Source organism: Cetorhinus maximus, chromosome 6, assembly GCF_964194155.1.
Source record: "Cetorhinus maximus chromosome 6, sCetMax3.hap1.1, whole genome shotgun sequence".
Lineage (NCBI taxonomy): Eukaryota > Metazoa > Chordata > Chondrichthyes > Lamniformes > Cetorhinidae > Cetorhinus > Cetorhinus maximus.
The window spans coordinates 3,239,098-3,267,007 of record NC_135884.1 but is presented as its reverse complement, the minus strand read 5'-3'; the positions used below and the strand labels follow the sequence as shown (position 1 = coordinate 3,267,007).

Genomic DNA, 27,910 nt, shown 5'->3' with positions numbered 1-27,910 from the left:
AACTCCACACAAACCCCCTCCCACTCTAATTATCTACTTGCCTCCCTGCTGCCCTTTACTCTTCAGTCCTTTTCTAGTCTAGGGTGGTGCTGTCTTTTGGATGAGGCATTAAACCAAGGCCAAGTATTTCATTGGCTGTACTTCAGTGCTTTGAAATGTCCCAAGGTTGTGACAGTCACATCACCCAGGCTGACACCCACACAGAGCGCCCCCTGGAGTACTGGAGTCATCACCCAGGCTGACACCCACACAGAGCGCCCCCTGGAGTACTGGAGTCATCACCCAGGCTGACACCCACACAGAGCGCCCCCTGGAGTACTGGAGTCATCACCCAGGCTGACACCCACACAGAGCACCCCCTGGAGTACTGGAGTCATCACCCAGGCTGACACCCACACAGAGCGCCCCCTGGAATACTGGAGCCATTCGCACCCCCTGACACTCTGACATCCACACACACAGATCATACCCCAGCCATGTCATGTAACTTATAATTTAATTGATTAGCTGCTTGTGTCGGGTCAGTGTTGTGAAGGTACGGCTGCATGAAGTTGAGAACTGCACTTTTCAGATAAATAACACAATTCCAAACCAATGAATAGTTAAAAAATATCAGCAACATATAAGCTTTAAAGTTCTGGGGTGGTTAGCTCTTCACTGTAACAGGCCCCACCTTGATGGGGTGAGGGAACATTGCACTGAAACCAATGGCCACCTTAGTGAGGGGAAAAGCATCACTGTCCATGAATGCTTCTCTGTTACATGCAGTGCTTTGAATGAACTCTGCAGTCACCTCATGCTCAGAAGAATGTACCAGATGCAAAAGATTCAGCAGCTGGACCCAGGTTGGGTTGTGAGACGATTGTGAAAGTCGATGGCAACTTCCGAGAAGTTTCTTGACCCACCCGATAAATGCCAGGGTGGCTGTGAGACAGCAAGTTTCAAATTCACCACAGCCCTTTTATGGGTTGATTTATGTTGTCAATGGTTTGACTGCCCATGAACACGCTCAACTTGTTTAAAACAAAAGACACACATTCATTGAACACCTTATCACTTTCAAAACTGCCTAACACTGCTTCAACAAGTGCTGTCCGGCATTTAACATGTAGCAGAACCCACAGCCCTGATAACCCAGCACTCCCTCCACTCTGTGCTGAATGGAGAGACTGTCTATATTGTGTAGTTATATACCCTGTAGTTTTGTGAGAGCCACACCTTCCATTGCACAAGTAGACCTGTTACCAAGTGAACTAAACTGAGCACAACATAGTATTGGGTTTAATTTTACTTAGTTGACTCACACCCAGATTAGTATAAAGAATTGTGCCAATATCCTGCTCCACTTCGCCACCCTCATCAGAATCTCTGCTTCCATTATCCAGGTTCTCTAATATACTATTATCTACACTCTTTTCTCCTGTATCTTCACTGTCCCCATCAAACACTCCCAGGGCAGGTACAGCATGGGATTAGATACAGAGTAAAGCTCCCTCTACACTGTCCCCATCAAACACTCCCAGGACAGGTACAGCATGGGATTAGATACAGAGTAAAGCTCCCTCTACACTGTCCCCATCAAACACTCCCAGGACAGGTACAGCACGGGATTAGATACAGAGTAAAGCTCCCTCTACACTGTCCCCATCAAACACACCCAGGACAGGTACAGCACGGGGTTAGATACAGAGTAAAGCTCCCTCTACACTGTCCCCATCAAACACTCCCAGGACAGGTACAGCACGGGGATAGATACAGAGTAAAGCTCCCTCTACACTGTCCCCATCAAACACTCCCAGGACAGGTACAGCACGGGGTTAGATACAGAGTAAAGCTCCCTCTACACTGTCCCCATCAAACACTCCCAGGGCAGGTACAGCACGGGGTTAGATACAGAGTAAAGCTCCCTCTACACTGTCCCCATCAAACACTCCCAGGGCAGGTACAGCACGGGGTTAGATACAGAGTAAAGCTCCCTCTACACTGTCCCCATCAAACACTCACAGGACAGGTACAGCATGGGGTTAGATAGAGTCAGACCCTCCACTCCATGGTTCAGCGAGAATCTCCCTGGAGATTCTCTTCCAGGCCGTCCAGAAAAGGCGGTCGATCCTATTTCTGAGGGGTGGGAGCCTGAGACCCTCCCACCTGACCACGCTGACCTGGGAGGAGGTCACCAGGTAGGTCAACATCCATGGTCAACAAAAAAGGACTGTCCTGCAGTGCAGGAAGAGAACGAATGATCTGATGCTCTCTGCCAGGGTAAGTAAAACCGCCACTCATTCCAACTCACCCTCTCTTAATGGCATCAGACAGTCTAAGGCTTAGAGACCACAGCGATGTCACACACGACCAGCAGAGTGGACATATCGGCACTGCCTGTCTGCCGGCCGATTTAAGATCCCCATACCATGTAAGATCCCGCACAAACAGCGTCTTCATCCCTTACTGGGGAGGGTTCAGCTCACACAACAGGCCTGCATACTTCTGAACTGCTCTTTCATTCATAGTTTCATTCATATCATGAGATACCCAGGAGTCCCCAAGGGTGTCCAGTCGCTCCAAATCCCCTCTGTCTGTGACCCCATCGACTTCAGCAGGTCAGGCTGAGGAGGGTCCACCTGCCCTGGAGCAGGAGACCCTGAGCAGGTCAGGGCCCTCCAGGCCTTGGGATTCCAGAGGACACCCACCAAAGTCATTCAGACAACAGGGCGTAGCAGTCAGCAGGCTGTCTCCACCTCAGTTGTGGAGGTCGGGGCTGCACCTAGACGTAGCAGTAGAATAAGGAAATTTTAAAAGTTCTTAAAGCACAATGATGGCACAGGTGTTTACTCACTATATATACTTTGCATGTCTATAAATATATTTTGCTTTTGTCTCTCAAAATCTCAGCTACTGAATAATTTATCGATGTGATGCAATGTCCCTTGTTCATTCAAGGCTACTAGAAGCTCACCCACCCTGATGGTCTCCCATCTTGTCCCTCAGTTCCATGTAGCCTCACTCAATCTCATCTCCACCAATTGCTTTTAGTTCCACATCAGCAACATGAACAAAAGAGCTCCAATTTGAGAATGGTGGTTGGACAATGCACGTGTAAGCCTTCCGTCTGAAGATCACATGATGTGACCTCATGAGAATCGTTCCTGCTAGGTGAGCGATTATCCTGATGCAGTAGCTCTGAAATCTGTTCTTTGTGCATGTTTTAAGTATTTATTGTGAATCATGTCGCACTCTTTTCACCCAGGTGCACTTTGCAATGGCCGACATTTTATGCTTTTGGATAAAGTATTAATTGTCACCGAGCGCCACAGGCTCTCATGCCTCCCTACAGCGTTAGTTTGTTAAAGCATTTAAGTTCCCACACTCCCCATGCATGATGCTGAGCGATGGAAGTTGTTCTCACTCAGTCACATTTGAAATGTCTGCTAGGCGGGAATGAGTGTGTGAGATGTCAGACACGTGTAATCATCCTGATGATGCTGGCCAATGACCTCTGAGGATGTTGCTTTGCTGCTGACTGGCCTCCTATCGCTGCTTAACAGAATCCCTTTATTAGATTACAGAACGCCAGTCGATATGACTGTGCAATCTTAGGCTTTATAACATATTAACCTCTGTGAGATAGACAACGTGGAGACTGTAATGCTATAAAAGCAATGCTCCGGCACACCTCCTCAGAGCTCACCAGTAACTATGAGGGCAATAAATTATCGTTTACTGCTGTGTCACTGCATACTGACTGGGCCACGTCTCTCCCAGGTACCAAGGCAATGGGGGACATAACTTGGGAGGCTTCCAACAAAGGCAGTGTTTTTGTCAATAATCACACGATGATACTGCTGAACCACTCCGTGTGAGTACAACGCTAATGTCATTCGCAGGTTTGTGTCCATGCCATAATGTGACAGATCACTGCGTCCTGATTTCTGATGGCAACCTGGGGCTCAGTATCATAATGTGGCCTGTGCATTAATCACGCATGAGAGGTGGTGTTTGAGGAGATGGTGCTGCCCAGATGCAGCTCTGTCTTCAGACAGACAAGTGACAGCTAATGACGGACGTTGTCCCTAATAGAGCTGCCTAGCAAAGTCCTTTCACTCCGGCATCAATAATTCAATGTGTGCAGTCACGTTGATGCCCCTTGAAGATGGCCATGGCCAGTGACTTTTTCACGCCATGGTTGAAAGGACTGCATTGTGTGTAGTTGTTTAAAAGTGAGCACTGGTGGAGTGCTTATCCCATTAACAACAGCAGCCACATGCTCCCTGGGGTTCTGCACCTTACAAGGATGACCCCATCATTAGAGCTGAACGTGACTTATGCTTCCCACCTCCTCATTATGAGATTGATGACATTTTGTGTGATGTTGATGATGACAATGAAGGTCTTGTTGTCTCCCCTGCATTGAGGCATCAGGAGAACTGCGCTCATAGCAGCTTGTCTTCACCTTATTCCTCCTGGAATCTTCCACGTCGTGCCCATGCAATGGCCTCCTCATCTGGCTCATCTGAATCCTCGCCCTGCTCAAAATCACCCCCTTCAACATCCTCATCTTCCGAGGAGATGTGTAGCTCATCAATGTCGCTATGTGGCAACTCATCCCCGCTTTGCAGCGCTTGGTTGTGCAGGGCACACCAAACAAGGATGGCGCAGGACACTCTCTGTGGTGAGTACTGGACAGCCTCGCCCGATCGGTCCAAACATCTGAAACACATCTTTACAGGTCAAAAGTCTGCCCTGTTAAGGACCTTGTGGCTGAATGTGCAGCATTGTATCTCTCCTTATTCACACTCTGTGGACGATGGAACAGGCATCATTAATCACATCTTTAGGGGCTAGTCCTTATCACTGAGTATTCAACCCTCTATACACCGATCTTTTGCACCTGCAAGTGACTGAAGATATAAGAGCCGTGACAGCGACCATGATACCTAGCGCAACAATGCAGGATCTGCTTGGTGCGATCACAGATCAGCTGAATGTTCAGAGAGTGAAATCCTTTTCTGTTAATGAATCACGCCGGCTGCTGCCAGGGAGCCCTTAAGGCCACATGTGTGCACTCGCTGGCGCCTTGCAATTGCAGGAAGCATGAGATCACAGCAAATCTCACAGCTCTGGCAGCCTGGCTTGGTTCATCCATGTGGAACTGCACATAATGATGAGCTTTATTGAAAATGGCATTGGGCAGCTCCCTTGTGCATTTATGTGTGGCCAATTGTGAGATTCTACAGAGGTCCCCAGTGGAGCCCTGGAAGGATCAGCTGGCAACAATGTTGAGTGCGGCAGTAACCTTGACAGCAACCAGCTTTGGATGGCCTCTGGGTCTGTGCAGCGTGAGTTCCTCATGGAGAATGTGGCAAATATGAGCAACCACATCCCTAGATGAACAGAGATGTCTACGGTACTGTCTTTCACCTCATCTCGTGGTATGAACTATGTCTTCTGTAGACCCTTGGTCATGCCAAATGTCTTCATGGATTTGGTTCCTCCTCGTCAGCATCTGGGTCTTCCAGGGGCCCCACTGGCTCTTGTTCTTTAGGTTGATGGTTTTCCCTGAGCTGTGCCAAATGGCGATGGGCCCTTCTTCTCCTCATCCTTGTCAAAGCTATCAACAAGGCAGTGTTCCTGTAGCCTGCTATCTCCACTCCTCCTTGTATCTGTGGACAAATAGATTTGAGATGTTATTGCGCCTGCACCGTGAATGCTGTTGCACCATCTCGATGCCAGGGAATCAGCGTGAAGCCCTTGGCCTGCCCTCAATATAGACATGGCAACCCCAGGCCACCCCGCGCAGCTGAAGCACATCCTGGAGGTCCACAGGTGGCTGAACACCCCCCTCCAACATGACTGTGCGTTCACAAAGAGGATCTTGATCAGGGTGAGTGCACCCATGTGCTGTAACTCTCAGTGAGGCTATTGTCAGCTTGCCTCCATTAGCCTAGACGCCAGCCTCCCCCCATTACCCTTGACCCCCGTCGTTGTGCATGTCAATATCCCTGTTCTCCTCACTGTTCCCTTCAATGTTGATGTCCCCATGCCATTTGTTGATCTGACCCTTCCTCTTCTTAAGGCCACTTGCACCCTCATTTTCAGAGACCCACCCATGAGACCCCCCCATGACTTTAAATTTGCCAACTTACTGAATCCAGACTCCCCCCCGCCCATTGATGTCACTGTGCCCTCTGCTTCCCAATACTATGACTCCAACCCCCAGGACCAAAAGCCTTAGTTCACTGCCCAGAGAGACCTTCCCCCCGCCAAAGACTGGAACCAAGACGTGTGTGCTATGCAGAGCGCTCCTGCATGGTCTGCTCAGCCCCAGGACAACCTGCTCTATCTCCCCACAACCGCACGGCCTTAGCCCCATGACAGTCTCCGACTCCTCCTCCGACGCTATTATAACTCTTGCCCCAGGACAGTCCTTCACTGCTCCACTCTGTTCCTTGTCCACCCCGCCCACCCCACCACTCATGCCTCCGTCTTCCCCCTTCCCTGTGGCGTTGCCTCACGGGCACCAGCTTTGGCCCGAAATCGGAGAAGCAGCGAAATCCCACAGCAGGGGCTGTTAAAGGAGCATCTACAAACCTCAAAGCCGTTGATGGAGTGTGTCTGGCCAGGCGCACCCGGCTTATACACAGTCGGGAAACAGACGGGTCCAATTATCTGCTGGTGGAATGCTTCATTTGGAGGCAGAGCTTGATTCAGATGAGTTGGCCTTTTAAGGAGCATTCATGAGATGGAAATTAAGGCAAATGTGGCTCCCAACAAAAATCAGCAGGAAAATCGACCCGTCTTGAACCCACCATCAAAGTCAGGAGAGCAAAATTCCAAACTAATTTCCCGGCGGGAAACTGACTTTTGCAAACATTCCCATTTTGTTCCCTGGCCAGCCTTGGATTCCCTGTCACTGGCGGGAGTGGAAAATTCTGCCCTCTATTTCTCTCTCCATAAACGCTGCCAGACCTGCTGAATATTTCCATCATTTTCTGTTTTTAGTTAAAACTCTCCCCAGGCCAGCATTTATTGCCCATCCCTAGTTGCATTTTTAAGAGTCAACCACATTGCTATGGGTCTGGAGTCACATGTAGGGCCAGACCAGGTAAGGACGGCAGATTTCCTTCCCTAAAGGACATTAGTGAACCAGATGGGTTTTTACAACAATCAGCAATGGTTTCAGGTTATTAATAAATTCAAATTTCACCATCTGCTGTAGTGAGAGCTGGACGCAGGTCCCCAGAGTCTCTGGATTACCAGTCCAGTGACAATGCCACAATACCACCACCTGCCCTGTGCTGCTAAAGGTGGTAGGGAGTGAGCAGGAGAGTGGGATTAGACTGAGACTGGTATTAATTGGGCAGTTCTATCAATGAGCCAGCACGGGAACAATGGACCAAGTGGCCTCCTTCTTTGTCATATGATTCAATAAGAGTGTGTGCCAGCATCACTCTAGCCTGAATCTGAACATTGCACATGTGATTTTGCTGTACCTGCACCTTCATAAAGCCCAATCCAGGGCTCCAATTTCATTGTTAAGAAATGTACTCATCACTGGGGCATCCTAGGTGTAGGGGTGAGTTATGGGATTACTTGCTCCTACACGGTTACCTCTGGTGTCCCCCAAGGATCTATCCTTGACCCCCTCCTGTTTCTCATCCACATGCTGCCCCTCGGCGACACCATCTGAAGGCACAGTGTTAGATTTCACATGACACCCAGCTCTACCTCACCACCACCTCTCTCAACTCCAGTCTCTAAATTATCACACTGCTTATCCGACATCCAGTACTGGGTGAGCAGAAATTTCCTCCAATTAAATATCGGGAAGACTAAAGTCATTGTTTTCAGTTCCCACTTCAAACTCTGTTTCCTAACTGCCGATTCCAGCCCTCTCCCTGGCAACAGGCTGAGATTAAGCCAGTCTGTTTGCAATCTTGGTGTCACAATTGATTTGGAGATGAGCTTCCGACATCATACTGGTGCCATCATTTAGACTGCCTATTTCCGCTTTCATAACATCGCTCAACATGCCCCTATGTCAGCTCATCTGCTGATGAAACCCTCACCCATACCTTCATTACCTCGAGACGCGACTATTCCAGCACACTCCTGGCTGCTCTCCTACATTCTACCTCCATAAACTTGAGTTCATCCAAAACCCTGCTGTCCATGTCTTAACTCACAGTAAGACCCTTTACCCTATCACCCCTGTGCTTGCTGACCTACATTGGCTCTTGGTCAAGCAATGTTTTGATTTTAAAATTTACATTCTTGTTTTCAAATTCCTCCTGGGCATGTTCCCCCCTATCTCTGTAATGTCCTCCAGTCCCACAACCCTCTGAGATATCTGTGCTTCTCGAATTCTTGTGCATCCCCAATTATAATCGCTCCACTGTTAATAGTTGTATCTTCAGTTGCCAAGGCAACGGTGATGTGGAATTCCCTCCCTAAACCTCTCCGCCTCTCTATCTTGCTTTCCCCCTTTAAGCCACTTCTTAAAACCTTGACCTTGGAAGGAAAGCAGTACAGATTCACCAGAATGATGTTAGGCTATATACGAAATAGGAGCAGAAGTAGGCCATTTGGCCCCTCGAGCCTGCTCTGTCATTCAATAAGATCACGGCTGATCTGTTTGTGTTTCAAATTCCACATTCCCATCTGCCCCCGATAACCTTTGATTCCCTTGCCTAACAAGAATCTATCTACCTCTGCCTTAAAAATATTCAATGACTCTTATTCCACCATCTTCTGAGGCGGAGAGTTCCAAAGTCGCACAACCTTGAGAGAAAAAATTCTCTTCATCTCCGTCCTAAATGGGCGACCCCTAATTTTAAAACAGTGGCCCCTAGTTCTGGACTCACCCACAAGAGGGAACATCCTTTCCATGTTGTGGTAATTATGGCTTTATTTTATGTGTGATATACCTTTAAGAAGAATGTTGTTAAGGAAGATCACATGACCTTGAGTAACCAATAGAAGAGGAGCGTGGGCTACCTCTGTAGTTAGTAGTCAGTAGTATGGAGATAGAGTTTAAAGTGAAAACACACACGTAGTTGCTGCTGAGTAACTTTGTAAATAAACATAGGGCAGAATTTTTTGTCCCGAGGGTGCGCGCCCGACCCAATCGGGAGTAAAATGGCGCGCGATGACATTGGGCGAAAGTCCTGATGCAGCCGCACGCTTGCGCTAATTTCGCTGGGCAGGCCCACGCGGGTGTCGGAGCGGCGCCCGCCATTAATTAACTGGTCACTGAAGGCCCTTAACAGTCCAACTGGCTGCAATTTTTCCTTGCCCGTGTGATCTTCTGCTCGTTTCGCAGGGAAAATGGGCAGGCGGGCAGCCGTCATTATCACAAACCCTCATCCGCAGGCGGGATAAAAAGGGTCAGCAGCGTTGCCAGTGTGAGTAGTGAGGGGCTTTGGAGATAGTTTGCTGCTGGTTGCTTATTAGTACTTGGCAGCTTCATCTCTGTTCAGGGCCTCATTGTTAGCGTTTCCAGGCTTCATTTCAGGACTTTTTGGTGTCTCCAAGGCCCCTGGAGGATTCAGACCGTGTGGACCCTTCCAGGTATCAGGCAGCCTTCCCTTACCCTGGGAATGGGGATTGGGGTCTCTGCTGGTGACACCTCCTCTGAGGAGGAAGAGAGGGGCAGAAGGGAGAGGAGGCCGGGTGTCCCAATGCACCTTCCATGGGAGGGACCTGTGGGAGGAGAGGCGCAGGCACAAGGGGCGCAGGGCCAGCAGGTAGTCCAAGGTGGAAGGGGCTGCAGAAGACACCACTATCCTGCTGCCAGGGTTTACAGGCGGCAATGCAGCTACCTCAATATGTCTGAGGTGCAATGTCGAAGGAGGCTCCGCCTCTCAATGGAGACAGTGACCTCCATATGGCAGATGATCAGCCCTGAGATCAGCTCCGACTGTGTGGGTGGACACTCCATGCCAGTGGCTCTGAAGGTCACAGTGGCCCTCAACTTCTTTGCCTCCGGCTCTTTCCAGGGGTCAGTGAGGGAATCTGTGTTGTGTCTCCCAATCAGCTGTCCACAGTTGTGTCAAGCTGGTGACAGGCGCTCTGTTCAGGTGGGTAATGACATTTATTCATTTCTGTAAGGACGAGGCCGGCCAGGCTGAGCGAACCAGAGGCTTCGCAGCCATTGCTGGCTTCCCCCGTGTCCAGGGTGCTATAGACTGTACACATGTGGCCATCAAGGCACCAGCGGGTGAGCCCGGTGCCTTCATCAACAGGAAGGGCTTCCACTCCATGAACGTGCAGATAGTGTGTGACCACAGGATGCACATTCTGCAAGTCTGTGCAAGGTACCCAGGCAGCTCCCAGGACGCTTATACCGTGAGACACTCCCAGGTGCCAAAGCTCTTCAGCGCTCCAGCCCTACAGATGGGTGGCTGCTGGGTGACAAGGGCTATCCATTGAAAAGGTGGCTCATGACGCCTCTCCGCCATCCAAGAACAGAGGCAGAGCAGCGGTACTATAGGAGCCACACTTTCACAAGGGTGGTGATAGAGAGAACCATAGGTCTTCTCAAGAGGCGCTTCCCATGCCTGGGCCGTTCAGGGGGAGCACTACAGAGCGGGTGTCACTGATAGTGGTTACATGCTGCGCTCACCACAATCTGGCACTGGCAAGGGGGGATCCACTGGAGGAAGAGGATCTTGAGGCAGTTCCACAGGCCACAGAGAATGAATCCAGTAGTGAGTCAGAAGAGGAGCACGGTGAGGAGAACGCTGAGGGCGTGGAGGCAGACCTCGGTAACCTCCAGGGAGGCAGGGACACTAGGGACGCCTTGATCCAACGCTCCTTCAGCCTGGCTGCCAAAGATCAGCTTCAAACACATGCCAGGGCTACCGCCTCCATCCTGGGTGTCTGAAAGGAACCGTTCATTTGAACACAAAGAACACCCAGTGCCTGTGCAATAAAGTTCAGAGCCACTCACGGCCAACATTACACACTGGCCGTCTCTGCACCACATTCAATAAAAAGGTGAAACATACACAGGCCCTGACGACAAAAACAAAATTTATCTCCTTGTGACAATTACAAACTGTTTATATAAACGTTTCTAGTCTTCATTCCCAGACCAGTAAAGATAAAGGAAACAGAAATGAACAGAAAATCACCTGTGACCTGTCCCTTTGTGCTCATGGTGCCTTTAACTTACGTTTGCGGGTGCTGAGTCTTGGTGCTGTCCCCTCGCTGGCACTGGCATTGGAGACAGCTGCTGACTCTGCTGTCCTGTTGGCCTTGATGACCTTGGCGGGCGTCCTCTGGCCAGTGGAGCCTGTGCTGGCCCCGCCTGGGAGGAGCGGCCAGTACCATGGCTGGCATCTCCCCAGTCATCACAGCCTCATCAGATACCATGGTCACTGGCAGAGGGGCGGAGGAGCTGCTGCCCTCATCCAGAGCACCCTGAGAGGAGCCTGTAGAGATGACAAGCAGGTTGTGCGCCAATGTGAGGTCGCTCTGGACCTCCCTGTTCACCACTGATGGACGGGCACCGAGCTGGGATACTGGGTGCCCCATCCATCTACCACACTGGCACAGACCACCTGAGGTCATTGCCTGTGTGAGGGCTGCAGGTCCAAGCGCAACCCCAGGAACCCCTGATTCTGTCCCTGGAGCTGCCTCTTCATGAGAGTCGCCACTCTCTCAATGGGGAAGGCAGTGTAGCCACACTCGAGTCCATCATTAGAACGGCTGAAAGGCTTCCCTAGCAGCCTTTCTGGGCCGTTTTTAAACTGGCCGCCTGGTCACCATTGGACCTGACGGCTGACAGACCCCTGTTCCCGCTTGGCCCTTCCCGGCCAGTGAGGAGCTATGCTTCAAGCTGGGTGGGTCTTAATTGGCCCGGCCGTGTGAAATCGTAGCCAGGGCCTGATCGCGGGCGGCAGTCGGTTTCGCGGCCGCTCCCAGGCCCGCCCGCTGTGCCCGACTGACAAGGGGAAAATCCTGCCCATAATGTTTTCCACCTAAGAATTGTCTGCTGATCAACTCTATCTATATTTTCAACTCTGCCACCACTTACAACAAACGTGCAGTGAGGATCCACTAGATCCAACAAATTGGTGACGAGGATAAAACAAGTTAACGGAAGAAATCAAGAGAAACGAAATCGGGCTGTACCTCGCACAGTAATTGTAAGTAGAAGTTCTGTTCAAATCAATGAAATAACTCCCTCTCAGAATGCCACAATTCGGAAAAATTGATCCTTTTGATCCAGCCACAGACGATTGGTCTCATTACATTGAACACCTCGCGCTCTTTTTCCAAGAGAGCGAGATTACGGGGGAAGAGAAGAGGCGAGCGGTCCTCTTAAACTGTTTCGAATTTTGACGGCACTAGATTTGAAAAATTTTGATGAATTGGTGGACCTCGAGAAGCCCTTGGTAATGATGCAAAGGTTCAAGTTAACTAGAGGTAGCACTGGCCATGGAAAGTGCAGCAAGGGATTCAAAAGCCAGACAGGGAGTACAAAATGGCCCCATCCTCCACATTGGGCAGGAAGCCCCAGCCAAAAAGGGCACAAAAATGCAAGACTCTGCCGAAAAGCAGGAAACTAGCTGGAAAATGAGAAGAAATGACTTAGCAGCGAAAACAAGGAATAATTTCAATAGAGGTGGAAACGATTGGCAGTTTATAAAAATAGAATGTTTTTATTGTCATTGAAATGGACACATAATGAGACAGAGCAAGGAAAGAGTCTTTTCACTTTTAAACAAAAGAGAAAACCCAGCGAGATCTACAATGTAGAAGAGCCTGAAGCAACAAATTCAGATATTTACTCGTTGTTTAACTTAAGGGTTGGAAAAACAGAACCAATATTTGTTACAGTGAAAGTGAATAGCAAACCTGTTAGAATAGATGTGGACACAGTAGCTTCTACTGCAGTAATTGGGGAACATACCTTCAGATATCTGAATAATGGGGAACATCAATTAAATTTAGCAGAAACAACTGCTCAATTAAAAACATACACGGGTGAAGACATTCAAGTCAGTGGCATGAGCAGAGTCCATTATGGAAGCCAATCGGTAAAGCTACCAGTGTTGGTATTGAGAGCAGAGGACCCAGCCTCCAAGGGTGAAATTGGCTGAGGGAAATCAACCTTGATTCACCACTGAGGTTCCAAAAGACAGCTGGAAATGTTCCTGTTTTCGAAAAGGAGTGTGTAAGGACTCAACAACCTGAAGAGAAGCAGGCTATTTTAAGCCTACTGCTTAAGTCGACTGCATTCGCTGCTCCCAATGCGGTCTCCTCTACATTGGAGAGACCAAACACAGACTGGGTGACCGCTTTGCGGAACAGCTTCGGTCTGTCCGCAAGCATGACCCAGACCTCCCTGTCGCTTGCCATTTTAACACTCCACCCTGCTCTCATGCCCACATGTCCGTCCTTGACCTGCTGCAATGTTCCAGTGAAGCTCAACACAAACTGGAGGAACAGCACCTCATCTTCCGACTAGGCACTTTACAGCCTTCCAGACTGAATATTGAGTTCAACAATTTCAGATCTTAAACTCCCTCCTTCATCCCCACCCCCTTTTTGATCCCCTTCTTTCAATATTTATTTTTTAATTTTTATATATATATTTTTTCCCACCTATTTCTATTACTATTATTTTTAAAATTTATTTCCATTCATTGTTTTATCCCCACCTTTTAGCCCATTTTGATCTTTTTTCCCACACCGTCCCCTCCCCCCATCTCCACTAGGGCCATTTGTCATTTGTTCATCCTGCTTTCTACTCTTAATGTCACCATTAGCACTTCCTTTAGCCAGTATCACCACCATCAACACCCCTTCCACCTTTTGTTATTGACATCGTTTGCAATCTCTCCTTTGCCTCCACCTATCATTGGCCTCCTATCCAGCTTCACCTGTCCCAACCCCCTTAAACAGTATATATTTCACCACATTTCTACTTCTCTTTAGTTCTGAAGAAGAGTCATACGGACTCGAAACATTAACTCTGTCTTTCTCTCCACAGTTGAGCTTTTCCAGCAATTTTTGTTTTTGTATCTTAAGCCAAAACCTGGTAGAAGAGCAGAAGGAACTGGAATAGACCCTGCTTGAGGACAGAGTTCGAGACGAGGTGAGCAACCTCCAAAAGGAAAAAGGAAACCTGCTGAAAGACCTTCACACACGACAAGATTCCCTCAGGTCAGAGTTTGTACCTCTGGATAAGTATGAAGAGAAACAGAAAGAATTCAGCACTTCCCTGAATAAACTGAAGGATGAGTTGGCAGAGAAGACACAACAAGGCTCAATTTTCTAGGAGGCAGCAAATAAATACAAAAAAGAGATGGAAGAGCTGAAGAATCAGCTAAATGAAGCCAAAGAGGCTTTGGAGGCAAAAGTCACAGAATTTTCTAAGAAGTAGACAGATGAGGAAATTCTGGGAGACTCAGTCACTGAGTTCACTCAAGTCGAGCCTACATCTGAGAGTAGTTGGGTCAATATTGAAGCTGAAAAGACGGGTGATATTAATGTCAGGGCTAGAAAGAAGAAGGCACATAGAAAGAAGGCGCAGAAACACAAATAAGGCTTTAATCCTGGCAGTATATGAGTATACTCTCGGACGTAGGCCTGGTAGGCAATTGCAAATGTCGATGCCCTTAGTCGTTTGCCTTTACAAGAAAATGATGAGCACGTTCCAGTTCCACAAGAGCCTGTTTTACTGTTAAATTTATTAGATTCCTCACCGGTATGTGCTCAACAGATCAGATTCTGGACAAGTCGGGACCCAGTCCCATCTCAGGTATAAGAACAAGTGTTTCATTGTTGGTCACAAGAGCCTCTATCTGACGAAATGAAACTGTACTTCAACAGAAGACATGAAATAACCAGTCAGGATGGCATCTTATTGTGGGGAGCACGAGTGATAGTTCCTCCAAAGGGAAGACAGCCATTGTCAATTGAACTACACAGTGCCCATCCAGGAATATCCTGAATGAAGACCATAGTACGCAGCTATCTATGGTGGCCTGGGGTGGATGGAGAAATAGAGAGTTTAGTGAAGAATGGTGTGCAATGTCAGGAACTGCAAAAGTTACCTTCAACAGCTCCTTTACACCCTTGGGAGTGGCCAGGAAGGCATGGGTATGATTACACATTGACTATGTGGGACCTTTCATGGGAAACACGTTTCTGCTCTTAGTTGATGCCCACTCAAAATGGATGGAGATATATGAGGTGAAGTCACCAACGTCTTCTGCTACAATTGAGAAGTTACGTCAATGTTTTGCCATTCACGGACTCCCAGAAGTAGTGGTTTCTGATAACCGCACGGCATTTATGAGTGATGAATTTCAACGGTTTATCAGCCTCAACGGTATCACACCTGTGAAAACTGCACCGTACCCACCCTTCCTCAAACGGACTGGCTGAAAGGGCGGTTCAAATGTTCAAAGCAGGCATGAAAAAAATTAACAGGAGACCCCTTAGCAACCAAGCTAGCACACTTTCTCTTCCATTACAGGACCACCCCTCACACAACAACAGGTGTCACACCTGCGGAGTTATTGTTGAAACGCTGACTCAGGATGAGATTGAGCTGAATAATGCTGAATTTAGAGGGGAAGGTGGAAAGGAGTCAGGGAAACCAGAAAACTAGACACAACTGACATAGTCATGAGAGGAAATTTACCGTGGGAGAGATGGTTTATGTAAAGAACTTTGGAGAAGGACCAAAGTGGTTACCGGGTGAAATAAGTGCATTGACTGGACCACTATCTTACCACGTGGAGGTGAAAGGGCCAGACATATGGGGACATGTGGATCATCTAAGGAAAAGAGAAAGAAATCACCAAGAAATGATTCCACCAGTGTTCATGACTGGGTCAGTGTTTCCTGTTGAGAGAACTCAGCCCAGTACAGACGTATCTGATGTGTCTGATGTTCCTGTGAGAGTTGAGGATATAGATCTGCAGGTGTCACCGAAACACCTGATGTTCAGGCAACTCCGGAAAAGGAGGTTCCTGACGAGGCATCTGAAGTTGTAGATCTGAGACATTCTAAAAGCCTAAAGAAACCCCCAGAAAGACTGAATTTGTAAATTACTTACCAGTGTAAATATTTCGTTATTTTGAGAAAATTGTACTTGTAAATATGAAATGTATTACCCAGTAAAGGGGGAGGGATGTGGTAATAATGGTTTTATCTAATGTGTGATATACCTTTAAGAAGAATGCTGTTAAGGAAGATCACATGACCTTGAGTAGCCAATAGAAGAGGAGCGTGGGCTACCTCTGTAGTTAGTGGTCAGTAGTATGGAGATAGAGTTTGAAGTGAAAACACACACGTAGTTACTGCTCAGTAACTTTGTAAATAAACTTAATGTTTTCCACCTAGGAAGTGTCTGCTGATCAACTCTATCTATAGTATAAACTCGGCACCACTTACAACAAACGTGTAGCGAGAATCCACAAGATCCAGCACATGTCCACCTTGTCGAGACTGTTTGGGATCTTGTATACTTTAATCAAGTCACCCCTCAATGGGTTAGGCATAGATTATATCAAAACAGAAAATTCTGGAAATACTCAGCAGGTCTGGCAGCATCTGTGACAAGAGAATCACAGTTAATGTTTCAAGTCAATGATGGGTTCAAGGGGCTGACTGTCTCCTCCTGTTCCTGTGTAACAGGCTCAAGGAGCGGCTGAATGGCCTCCTGCTGTTCCTGTGTAACAGGCTCAAGGGGCTGACTGTCTCCTCCTGTTCCTGTGTAACAGGCTCAAGGAGGGGCTGAATGGCCTCCTGCTGTTCCTGTGTAACAGGCTCAAGAGGCTGACTGTCTCCTCCTGTTCCTGTGTAACAGGCTCAAGGAGGGGCTGAATGGCCTCCTGCTGTTCCTGTGTAAAAGGCTCAAGAGGCTGACTGTCTCCTCCTGTTCCTGTGTAACAGGCTCCAGGAGCGGCTGAATGGCCTCCTCCTGTTACTGTGTCGGAGAAATCTCAATACTCTGATTGCTCAGTGTTGATTTAATGTTAGAAGCTGCTGAATCATGATGTTCAGCTTGCTAAGAAACATAGAAACTAGGAGCAGGAGTAGGCCATTCGGCCCTTCGAGCCTGCTCCGCCATTCATGATCATGGCTGATCATCCAACTTAATAGCCTGCTCCCACTTTGTCTCCATATCCTTTGATTCCTTTCGCTCCAAGAGCTATATCTAACTCCTTCTGGAAAACATACAATGTTTTGGCCTCAAGTACTTTCTGTGGTAACGAATTCCACAGGCTCACCACTCTCTGGGTGAATAAATTTCTCCTCATCTGAGTCCTAAATGGTCTACCCCGTATCCTCAGACTGTGACTCCTGGTTCTGGACTCCCCCACCATCGGGAACATCCTTCCTGCATCTGCCCTGTCTAGTCCTGTTAGAATTCTATAGGTTTCTATGAGATCCCCCCTCATTCTTCTTAACTCCAGCGAATATAATCCTAACCGACTCAATCTCTCCTCATATGTCAGTCCCGCCATCCCAGGAATCAGTCGGGTAAACCTTCACTGCACTCCCTGTATAGCAAGAACATCCTTCCTCAGATAAGGAGATTGTGACTCATTGCGCACCTTTCCTAACACTTTGCATAGGAAAACAAGACTTTGTTATTAAAGAACTCCCATTTCAAAATCACCTTTCACAACCTGAAGGATGGTCCAAAGAGCTTTCATAGCTTCCAGTAAGAGTGTAATCACTGTTTAAATGTGTGAAAGTATGGCAACCACTTTGCACACAGTAAGATCCCACAAACAGCACTGAGATATGTGACCAGATCTAGAAACATAGGAAATTTATGGCACAGGAGGAGGCCATTCGGCCCATCATCTCTGTGCCAGCAGCAAAAGGGCTAGTCAGCCCAATCCCACCCTCCAGGTCTTGGTCCGTAACCCTAGAGATTCGGCACCTGAAGTGTGGTGAGGATTTCTGTTTCTTCCACTCCTTCAGGTAGTCGCTGGAATTTTCCGCTCCCGTTTGCAGTGGGGACATGTTTGGCGGTGTGAGCGGGAAATAGCGCCAGATGGCCCTAGTCGCGTTTCCTGGCGCTGTAAATCCAGGTTGCGATTGCCCCCTCCCCCCATTAAATTAAATCTCCCTATCACCTCCTCTGTTCCAAAGAAAACAACCCCGGCCTATTCAATTCTTCCTTATAGTTAAACTTCTCCATTCCTGGCAACATCGTCTATGACTCTTCGCATCGTCTGCAGTGGGATCATGTCCTTCTTATAATGTGGTGACCCGAACTGTACCCAGTACTCTATCTGTGCTCTGATTAATGTTTTATACAGTTCTGGCATAACCTCCATGCTCTTATATTCCATGTCTTGGCCAATAAATGAAAGTATCCCATATGCCCTCTTAACCACCTGATCTACCTGTCCTGCTACCTTTGGGGGACTGTGATGATGCACTCCAAAGTCACTTTCTGTTCCCCTACACTCTTCAGTATCCCCCCATTTATTGTGTGTTCCCTTGCCTTGTTTGCCCTCACCAATACATTACCTCACACTTCTCCATACTGAGCTCCCATTTTCCCCTTTTCTGTCCACCTGACTAGTCCATTAACTTCCTGCAGTCTCCAGCTTTCTCCCTTATTATAAACTACACGGCCAATTTTTATATCATCTGCAAACACGTTAATCATTCTCCTACATTTAAGTCTAAATCATTGATTATAAGCTGTGAAAAGTAAGGAATCCAGTATGGAGCCCCACAGAACCCAATTGGAAACAGCCTCCCCAGTCACACAAACACGCATCAAATCTAACCCTTTACTTCCTGCCACTGAGCCAATTTTGGATCCAACTTGCCATTTTCCCCTGGGTCCCATGAGCTTTGACTTTTCTGGCCAGCCCGCCATGTGGAACCTTATCAAAAGCTTTGCCAAAATTCATGTGGACAACATCAAACACACCACCCTCAATGACCCCCTCATACTAGTTTCCTCATCAAAAAATTTAATCCAACTAATGAGACATGTCTTCCCCTTAACAAATCCACACTGACTGTTTTTGATTAATCTGTGCCTTTTCTAAATGATGATTTATACTGTCTCTCTGAACTGTTTCCAGTAAGTTGCCCACCACGGGCGTTAGACTGACTGACCTGTAATTACTCAGTCTAACCCTTCCTCCCTTTTTAAACAATAGCCCAATGTTAGCTGTCCTCCAGTCACCCACACCTGTAGCCAGAGAGGGTTGGGAAATGAGGGTCAGAGTCTCTGCTATTTTCTTCTGTGCTTCTCTGAGCAGGCTTAGACACACCACCTGAGTCTGGAGATTTACCCTTCAAGGATGCTAAACATGTTAGTATTTCCTGTCACTATGTTTATCCCATTATCCAACATTTCACATTCCTCCTCCTTAACTACAATGTCTGGATCATCACTCTCCGTGAAAACAGACACAAGATATTCATTAAGAACCAGGCCCATGTAATCTTCCTCCTTACAAGTTACCCTTCTGGTCTCGAATCAGCCCTACTCTTTCTTTATCTTGATCTTTATATGTTTATAAAACACTTTTGGGTTTTCCTTGATTTTATTCGCCAATATGTTTTCATGCCCCCTCTTTGCTTTCCGAATTTCCTTTTTAATTTCACCTCTGCACTTTCTCTACTACTCTAGGCTCTCTGAAGTACTGAACTCTCAGAATCTGCCATAAGCTTCCTATTCTCTGTCTTATCCTACTCTGTAAGCTCTTTGACATCTGGGTAGGGGTCTAAATTTGTGCATCCCACCCTTTTCCTTTGTGGGAACCGGTTTGTTCCGAAGCCTCTCGATCTCCTCTTTGAACACCCCTCCCCATTGCCCTGACACTGATTTACCTCAGGTAGCTGTTCCAACTTTGGCCAAACCACATTTTAACTTGGTAAAATCGGCCTATCCTCAATTTAAAACAGATACTTCAAACTTTCTAAGCAAACACGGAGATAGGGAAAGTAGGAGGGAGGGAATAAACAGAAAGGAATTTCTGTGACAAGGCAAAAGGCTGAGGAGATGACATGGCAGAAGCAAAACTGTTCCTGTTGTAGGGTGGCCGAGTTGTACTATTAATGATAGAGTTGAGCTGCAGACACTTCTTAGGTGGAAACATTAAGTTTATTTACAATATCCTCAGCAGCAACTACACATCTGCTTTCAACTCCAACTCTATCTCTACACTGACTGCTGAGGTAACCTGCGCTACTCTCCTATTGGTTACTACAGATCATGTGATCTCTCTTAACAAGTATTATTCTTAAAGGTACATTACACACTAAATAAAAACATAATTACTACAGTCCTCCCCCTTTGATTTGGCTATACCTTTATTTACAAGTAGATATTTTTCAAGACAGCATAATATTTACACTGGGTAAGGAATTTACAAGTTCAGTCTTTCAGGTGGTTTCCTGGTACGTGTGGAACGTCGCAGCTCCACAACTTCAGATTCTTTATCAGGAGCTTCCTTTTCCGGAGTTGCCTGAACATCAGGTGCTTCAGTGGTCACTCGCAGATCTGTATCCTCAACTCTTACAGGAACCTCAGACGTGTCAGTTCTGGGTTGAGTATCCTCAACAGGAAACGCAGACCCAGTCATGGTCACTGGTGAAACCAAATCTTGGTGATTTGTCTCTCTCTTCCTTAAATGGTCCACATGTTTATGGATGATCCGGCCTTCCACCTCCACTTGGTAAGGTAGAGGTCCAGTCACTGCACTTTTTTCACCTGGTAACCACTTTGGTGCTTCCCCAGAATTTTTCACGTATACCGGCTCTCCCACGGTAAATTTCCTCTCCTGACTATGCCAGTTGTGACTAGTTTTCTGGTTTCCCTGACTTCTTTCCACCTTCCCCTCTAAATTCGGCATTATTCAGCTCAATCTCATCCTGAGACAGCGTTTCAACAATAACTCCGCAGGTGTGACACCTGTTGTTGTGTGAGGGGTGGTCCTGTAATGAAAGAGAAAGCGTGCTAGCTTGGTTGCTAAGGGGTCTCCAGTTAGCTTCTTCATGCCTGTCTTGAATGTTTGAACCGCTCTTTCGGCCAGTCTGTTTGAGGAAGGGTGGGTACGGTGCAGTTTTTTACATGAGTGATACCATTGAGGCTGATAAACCGTTGAAACTCGGCACTCGTAAATGCCGTGCGGTTATTTCTTTCCTTACTCCTGGTAGTTACTTCTGGTAGCCCCTGAGTGGCAAAACTCTGACGTAGTTTCTCAATTGTAGCGGACGACGTTGGTGACTTCACCTCATACACGTCCAACCATTTTGAATGGGCATCAACAATGAGCAGAAACATTGTTCCCAGGAAAGGACCAATGTAGTCATTGTGTAACCGCACCCAGGGTCTACCTGGCCACTCCCATGGGTGTAACGGAACTGTCACTGGCAAATTTGCAGTTGCTGATATTGTGCACAGTGCTTTACTAAACTCTCTATTTCACCATCCATCCCAGGCCACCATAGATAGCTGCATGCTATGGTCTTCATTCAGGATATTCCTGGATGGGCACTGTGTAGTTCAATTAAAAGTGGCTCCCTTCCCTTTGGAGGAACTATCACTCGTGCTCCCCACAATAAGATGCCATCCTGGCTGGTTATTTCATGTTTTCTGTTGAAGTACAGTTTCATTTCATTAGATACGGGCTCCTGTGACCAGCCATGTAGCACTTGTTCTCATACTTGAGATAGGACTGGGACTTGTCCAGTCTCTGACCGGTTGAGCACATACCAGAAAGGAATCTAAGAAATTTAACAATCAAACAAGTTCCTGTGGAACTGGGGTGTGCTTATGACTAAGGGCATCGGTGTTTGCGATTTGATTGCCAGGCCTGTGTGTGAAAGGGTATTCGTATGCTGCCAGGATTAAAGTGCATCATTATGTTCTTGCTGAGGCTATGGGTGGTGTAGCCTTGTCCTCACTAAACAATCCCAGCAATGGTTTGTGTTCTGAAACAATTGTAAAATGGCAGCCTTGTACATAGTCATGAAATTTCTTGACACCAAAGATGACGTATCCCTTTTCCGCTGTGGTGAGTGCCCTTGATACGTAATCTATTGGCCGTTCCATTCTGTCGTCCATCTGATGAGAGAGCACTGCTCGTACTCCGTAGGGAGATGCATCACATGTCAGCACCAATTCTTCCGTATGGTCATATTGCACTAACAGATTGGACGAGTGCACCAATTGTTTCACCTTTATGAAAGCTTCTTTCTGGGGCGCCCCCCCAATCCAACGTTGGTTCTTTTTGAGTAGAGAATGCAGGGGGGTCAGCACTGTAGACAAATTGGGTAAGAACCGCCCATAATAGTTGATCATTCCTAGGAATGATTTGAGCTCTGAGGTGTTCTTTGGTGCAGGTGCCTCTCTTATGACCCTCACTTTCTCCTCAACCGGGTGGAGGCCCTGTGAATCTACCCGGTGACCCAAATAGATTACTTCCCTCGCTTGGAACTTGCACTTTTCTATTTTCTAGCGAGACTTTAATCTCGGCCTTCTTTTTGACTTCACTATTGGCCAGACTTCTCTCAGATGCAAACTCAACTTGTCTGAGCTCAGTGCCTGAGTCTCCCAAAATTTCATTATCTGTCTGCTTCTTGGGAAATTCTGCAACTTTTGCTTCCAAATCCTCTTTGGCTTCATTTAGCTCATTCTTCAGCTCTTCCATCTCTGTTTTATTTATTTGCTGCCTCCTGGAAAATTGTTGTGACTTCTCTGCCAACTCATTCTTCAGTTTATTCAGAGAGGTGCTGAATTCTTTCTGTTTCTCTTCATACTTATCCAGAGGTACAAACTCTGAGCTGAGGGAATCTTGTCGTGTGTGAAGGTCCTTCAACAGGTTTTCTTTTTCCTTTCGAAGGTTGCTCACCTCGTCTCAAACTCTGTCATAAAACAGGGTCTATTCCAGTTCCTTCTGCTGTTCTCCCAGGTTTTGGTTTAAGACTGTCTGCATTTCCTCAGGTTGTTGAGTCCTTACACACTCCTTTTTCAGAACAGGAACACTTCCAGCTTCCTCTTGAAATCTCAGTGGTCAATCAAGGTTGATTTCCCTCAGCCAGTTTCTCCCTAGAATGCTTGGTCCTCTGCCTCTCAATACCAACACTGGTAGATTTACCGATTGGCTTCCATAATGGACAGTTACTCTGCTTATGCCTTTTATTTGAATGTCTTCACCCATCTATGTTTTTAGTTTGGCGGCTGTTTCTTCTAAACTTAATTCATGTTCGTCATTATTCAAATATCTGAAGGTATGTTCCCCAATTACTGTAGTGGAAGCTCCTGTGTCCATTTCCATTTTAACAGGTTTGCCATTTACTTTCACTGTGACAAGTATTGGTTCTGTCTTTCCAACTTTCAGATTAAACAACGAGTAAATGTCTGAATTTGTTGTTTCAGGCTCTTCTACATTGTAGATTTCATTAGGCGGCTTCTTTTGTTTACAAGCCTGCCTGAATCTTTCCTTGCACTGACTCATCATATCTCCATTTCAGTGACAATAATAGCATTTGATTTTTTTAAACTGCCAATTGCTAAAAGATTGATTGTTTCCACCTCCATTAAAATTATTCCTTGATTTTGCCGCTAAGTTATTTTTCTTTATTCTTCGGCTAGCGGGTACTGTTTCCCGCTCCTTGGCGGAGTCTCGCTTTTTTGCGCTTCTTTCAGCTGAGGTTTCCTGCCCGATGTGGAGGACGGCGCCATTTTGCACACCCTGTATTGCTTGTGAATCTCTTACTGCGCTTTCCACAGCCAGCGCTATCTCTAGCGCCTTCTTGAAATCCAGATTCACTCCGGACAATAATCTTTTCTGAATAGTGTCCTCTTTCACACTACACACTAAACAATTTCTGAGCATGTCATTCAGAGTCGTACTAAACTCACAATTTTCCGTTAGCTGCTTCAAATTTGCCATGTAGCATGCAGTTGTCTCACCCAGGGCTCTATTTCGCAAATTAAACCTGAACCTCCACATCATGACTGAGGGCCTGGGTTGAAAGTGACCCTTCACGAAGGTCAATTCATTGAAATTCTTTGAATCTTGGGCACTGGGTGCCATCAAACTTCGAATCAGACTGTAGGTTTTGCTCCCACAAGTACCCAAGAGGATTGCTCGCCTCTCCTCTTCTCCTGTAATCTCATTTACTTGAAAAAAGAACATGAGGCGTTCCATGTATTGAGACCAATCATCTGTGGCTAGTTCAAAAGGATCAATTCTCCCAAATTGTGGTATTTTGAGAGAGGATAACTTCTTCAATTCAAATGGAGCTTGCTGCTTACAATCACTGGGTGAGGTACAGTGCTGATTTCTTTCTAATCGATTTCTTCTGTTCAATCCTGTTTTATCCTCATCGCCAGTTTGTTGTAGTGTGGTTGAGTTGTGCTATTAATGATAGGGTTGATCAGCAGACACTTCTTGGGTGGAAACATTAAGATTATTTACAATATACTCAGCAGCAACTACATGTGTGCTTTCAATTCCAACTATATCTCTAAACTGACTGCTAAGGTAGCCGCGCTGCTCTCCTATTGGGTACTACAGATCATGTGATCTCTCCTAACAAGTATTATTCTTAAAGGTACATTAAACACTAAATAAAACCATAATTACTGCTGTTACATTGGTTTATGATGCAAGGATTAGGGGGCACAGATTTAAGGTTTTGGGAAGAGATACAGAGGGGAATGTGAGGAAGAATTTTTTTAGGCAGTGAGTGGTAATGGCCTTGAACTCTCTGTCTATGAGGGTGGTGGAAGCAGAGACAATCAATGACTTCAAAAGGAAATTGGATGGGCACCTGAGGGAAATAAACTTGAAGGGCTATGACAAGAGAGAGAGGGGAAATGGAACTGATTGGATTGCTCTACAAATTCATAGAGTCATAGAGGTCTACAGCACAGAAAAAGGCCCTTCGGCCCATCGAGTCTGCGCCGGTCAAACAGGTACTTGACTATTCTAATCCCATTTTCCAGCACTAGGCCCATAGTCTTGTATGCCATGGCATTGCAAGTGCACATCCAAATACTTCTTAAATGTTTTGAGGGTTTCTGCCTCTACCACCCTTTCAGGCAGTGAGTTCCAGATTCCCACCACCCTCTGGGTGGAAAAATTCTTCCTCACATCCCCTCTAAATCTCCTGCCCCTTACCTTAAATCTATGTCCCCTGGTTATTGAACCCTCCACCAAGGGGAAAAGTTCCTTCCTGTCTACCCTATCAATGCCCCTCATAATTTTAAATGCCTCAATTGTGTCCCCCCTCAATCTCCACTGCTCCATGGAAAATAATCCCAGCCTATCCAATCTCTCCTCATAACTAAAACTCCCCAGCCCAGGCAACATCCTGGTAAATCTCCTCTGCACTCTCTCTAGTGCAATCACATCCTTCCTATAATGCGGATTCCAGAACTGCATACAATACTCTAGCTGTGGCTTAACCAGCGTTTTATACAAAGGGCTGGCATGGACTCGATGGGATGAATGGCCTCCTTCTGTGCCATAATGACTCCGTGACCATAAAGTGATGATGATTCAAAGCAAATTGAAGATAGAAATGGAACAACAATAGAAACAAAAGATGGGGTCGAGAAGAGGTGAAAATGGCAACAGCAGAATCATCCCAAACAGCTGCTGCCTGAACAAAAACAGAAGCCGTGGTTGTGATCAGGAATTGTTGAACTCAGCATTGAGTCCGGAAGTTTATAAAATGCCTAACCAAAAGATGAACTGCTGTTCCTCGAGGTTATTTTGAACTTCATTACAACAGTGTCGGAGGCCAAGGACAGAGATGTCAGAGTGAGAGCGGAGCAGGGAATTATTATGACAGGCAAGCAGAAGTCCAGGGTCACACTTGTAGACTGAATGAAGGTGTTTTGCAATGCAATCACTCAATCTGCATTTGATCTCTCCAATACATAGCAGAGCACATTGTGAGCAGCGAATGCAGTATGCTAAATTAAAGTGCAAGTAAATTGCTGTTTCACCATACAGGGTGTCAGGAACTCCTTCCAGGTGAAACAGCCACTTCTGTACTGGCTTCAAGGCCTAATCCATCGCTAATATGTTCCAGTTCAGGTAAAAGGCCACAGACCTGAAACGTTAACTCTGTTTCTCCCTTGACAGATGCTGCCTGCCCTGCTGAATATTTCCATCATTTTCTGTTTTCCTTTGGGATTTCCAGCATCTGCAGTATTTTGTAGTTATTTCAGCTCTTGGTATTGGCCCCAGACACTGCGGAGAGCTTCCCTGCTGAGGGATTTTTTTATACCCGCGTGTTGTGAGGGTACACATGGCCTTGGTTCAGCGTCTCATCTGAAAGTCCAGCGCCTCCGATTTCAGTGAGGGGCTGAAAGGCTGAGGAGCTTACATGACAGAAGCAAAACCGTTCTGTCAGTTTATGGTGCAAGGATTAGGGGGACACAGATTTAAGCAAGAGATGCAGGAGGAATGTGAGGAAGAATTTTTTTTTAGGTAGCGAGTGTCACTCCCTTCGTATGGCACTGGAGTGTCAATCCAGATGTTGTGCTCAAGTCTCTGGAGTGGGGTTTGAACCTACAACCTTCCTATTCAGCAGTGAGCGTGCTACTCACTGAGTGATGTAGGCATTTCATCCCAGCCCTTATGAATTTGAAGCTTAAATTTCATCAGATGAACTCAATTCTAAACAAAATCCCAACGGATTACATTAACAAAAGTGGTGAAATCATTCCCTGTCCGAGCGCCAGTTTAGCTCCTTATAACATACGTCACTGGAACATTTAGTGCTTGTTCAAATGCACAAAATAAGGTCAAAGAAAATAAACGAAGATTATGCACATGTTGCTATGAAATTATTTCAAAATATGATCCATAAATATGTGCCGCGAATTCAACCATCCCTTGGAGCTGATCCATGAAAATCCCCCTTCCTGCTCATTAACTTCTCCTGGGTGGGGGCTGCAATCAGCCTTGGCTTCAATGTTGCAGAAGGTTGTGCAGGCAGAGGTTGGGTCAGGTTGGGGAGGGCTGTTGTTAAAAATTCATTCTAACACTAAACCCAACCTGCCCCCAGCTCCGTGGGTTGTATACCAGGAGCAGGACTGAAGTAGACAGACTCATCAATGCCAGTCATTAACGTGGGGTCAGGGGGCACAAAGCCAGGCAGTTTCAGTGAGGAAAGACAGAAGTCTGATGAATGAACGAAAGAATGTGCATTTATATATCGCCTTTCACAACCTTGGGATGTCCCAAAATGCTTTACAGTCGGGGCAGCTGCTTTTTGAAGTAGCATCACTGCTCTGGTGCAGGGGAATAAAAAACACTAGCCCATTTGCACACAGCAAAATCCCACAAACAGCCATGTGATAATGACCAGGTAATGTTGTTGTTAAAATTTTTTGATAAAATAATTAATAGGCTAAGGGCACTCGACAATTATTTGTGTGCAATTCACCTCAGGAATTTCAGGCGGGGCAGATGCACAGCTGGACACAGAAATCCAGAAGTTACTCTCCATCGTGTGCCATCTGCTATTTCACTGACTAACTCACCATTTAGAAATGGACTAAAATTGCCATAGAAAGTTTGGTCTAGTCCATTCCAGGCTAGGTAACTTTTATTTTAATGCGATAAATCTTAATTATGGCTGAACTACCTCTCTGGCACTGAAATTGTACTTTTAAAAGTGTGGAGTTTCATTCCTTCAGCTTTTACTTGCCGGAGAATTTTAAAAAGATATTGGCCAAGAACTTCTGATCTCCAGATGGTGGTATCCCAGACATAGCCCCTCAACATGTGATCTGGAACCCCTCAGAAGTCCCGACGCACTGACTACAAGGGAATTGCCCAGGAAGTTTGGACTTCCAAAGGGCAATTCCCCTGCTACCCGGGATCCTCCATAAAGATCTCTAAAAGTTTCTGAGTTAGAGTCAGAGACTTTGGAAGGT

General features: G+C 46.6%; 1 long non-coding RNA gene across 1 annotated transcript in view; it reads left to right on the top strand.

Moving 5' to 3' along the window:
- Positions 1-26,802, top strand: part of LOC144681460 (uncharacterized) — a 55,515-nt gene extending 28,713 nt beyond the window's left edge. The window contains exon 3 of the long non-coding RNA XR_013576784.1: positions 26,109-26,802. This is a non-coding gene — a long non-coding RNA (uncharacterized LOC144681460). The remainder of the gene's footprint in view (positions 1-26,108) is intronic.
- Positions 26,803-27,910: the final 1,108 nt, after the last annotated feature.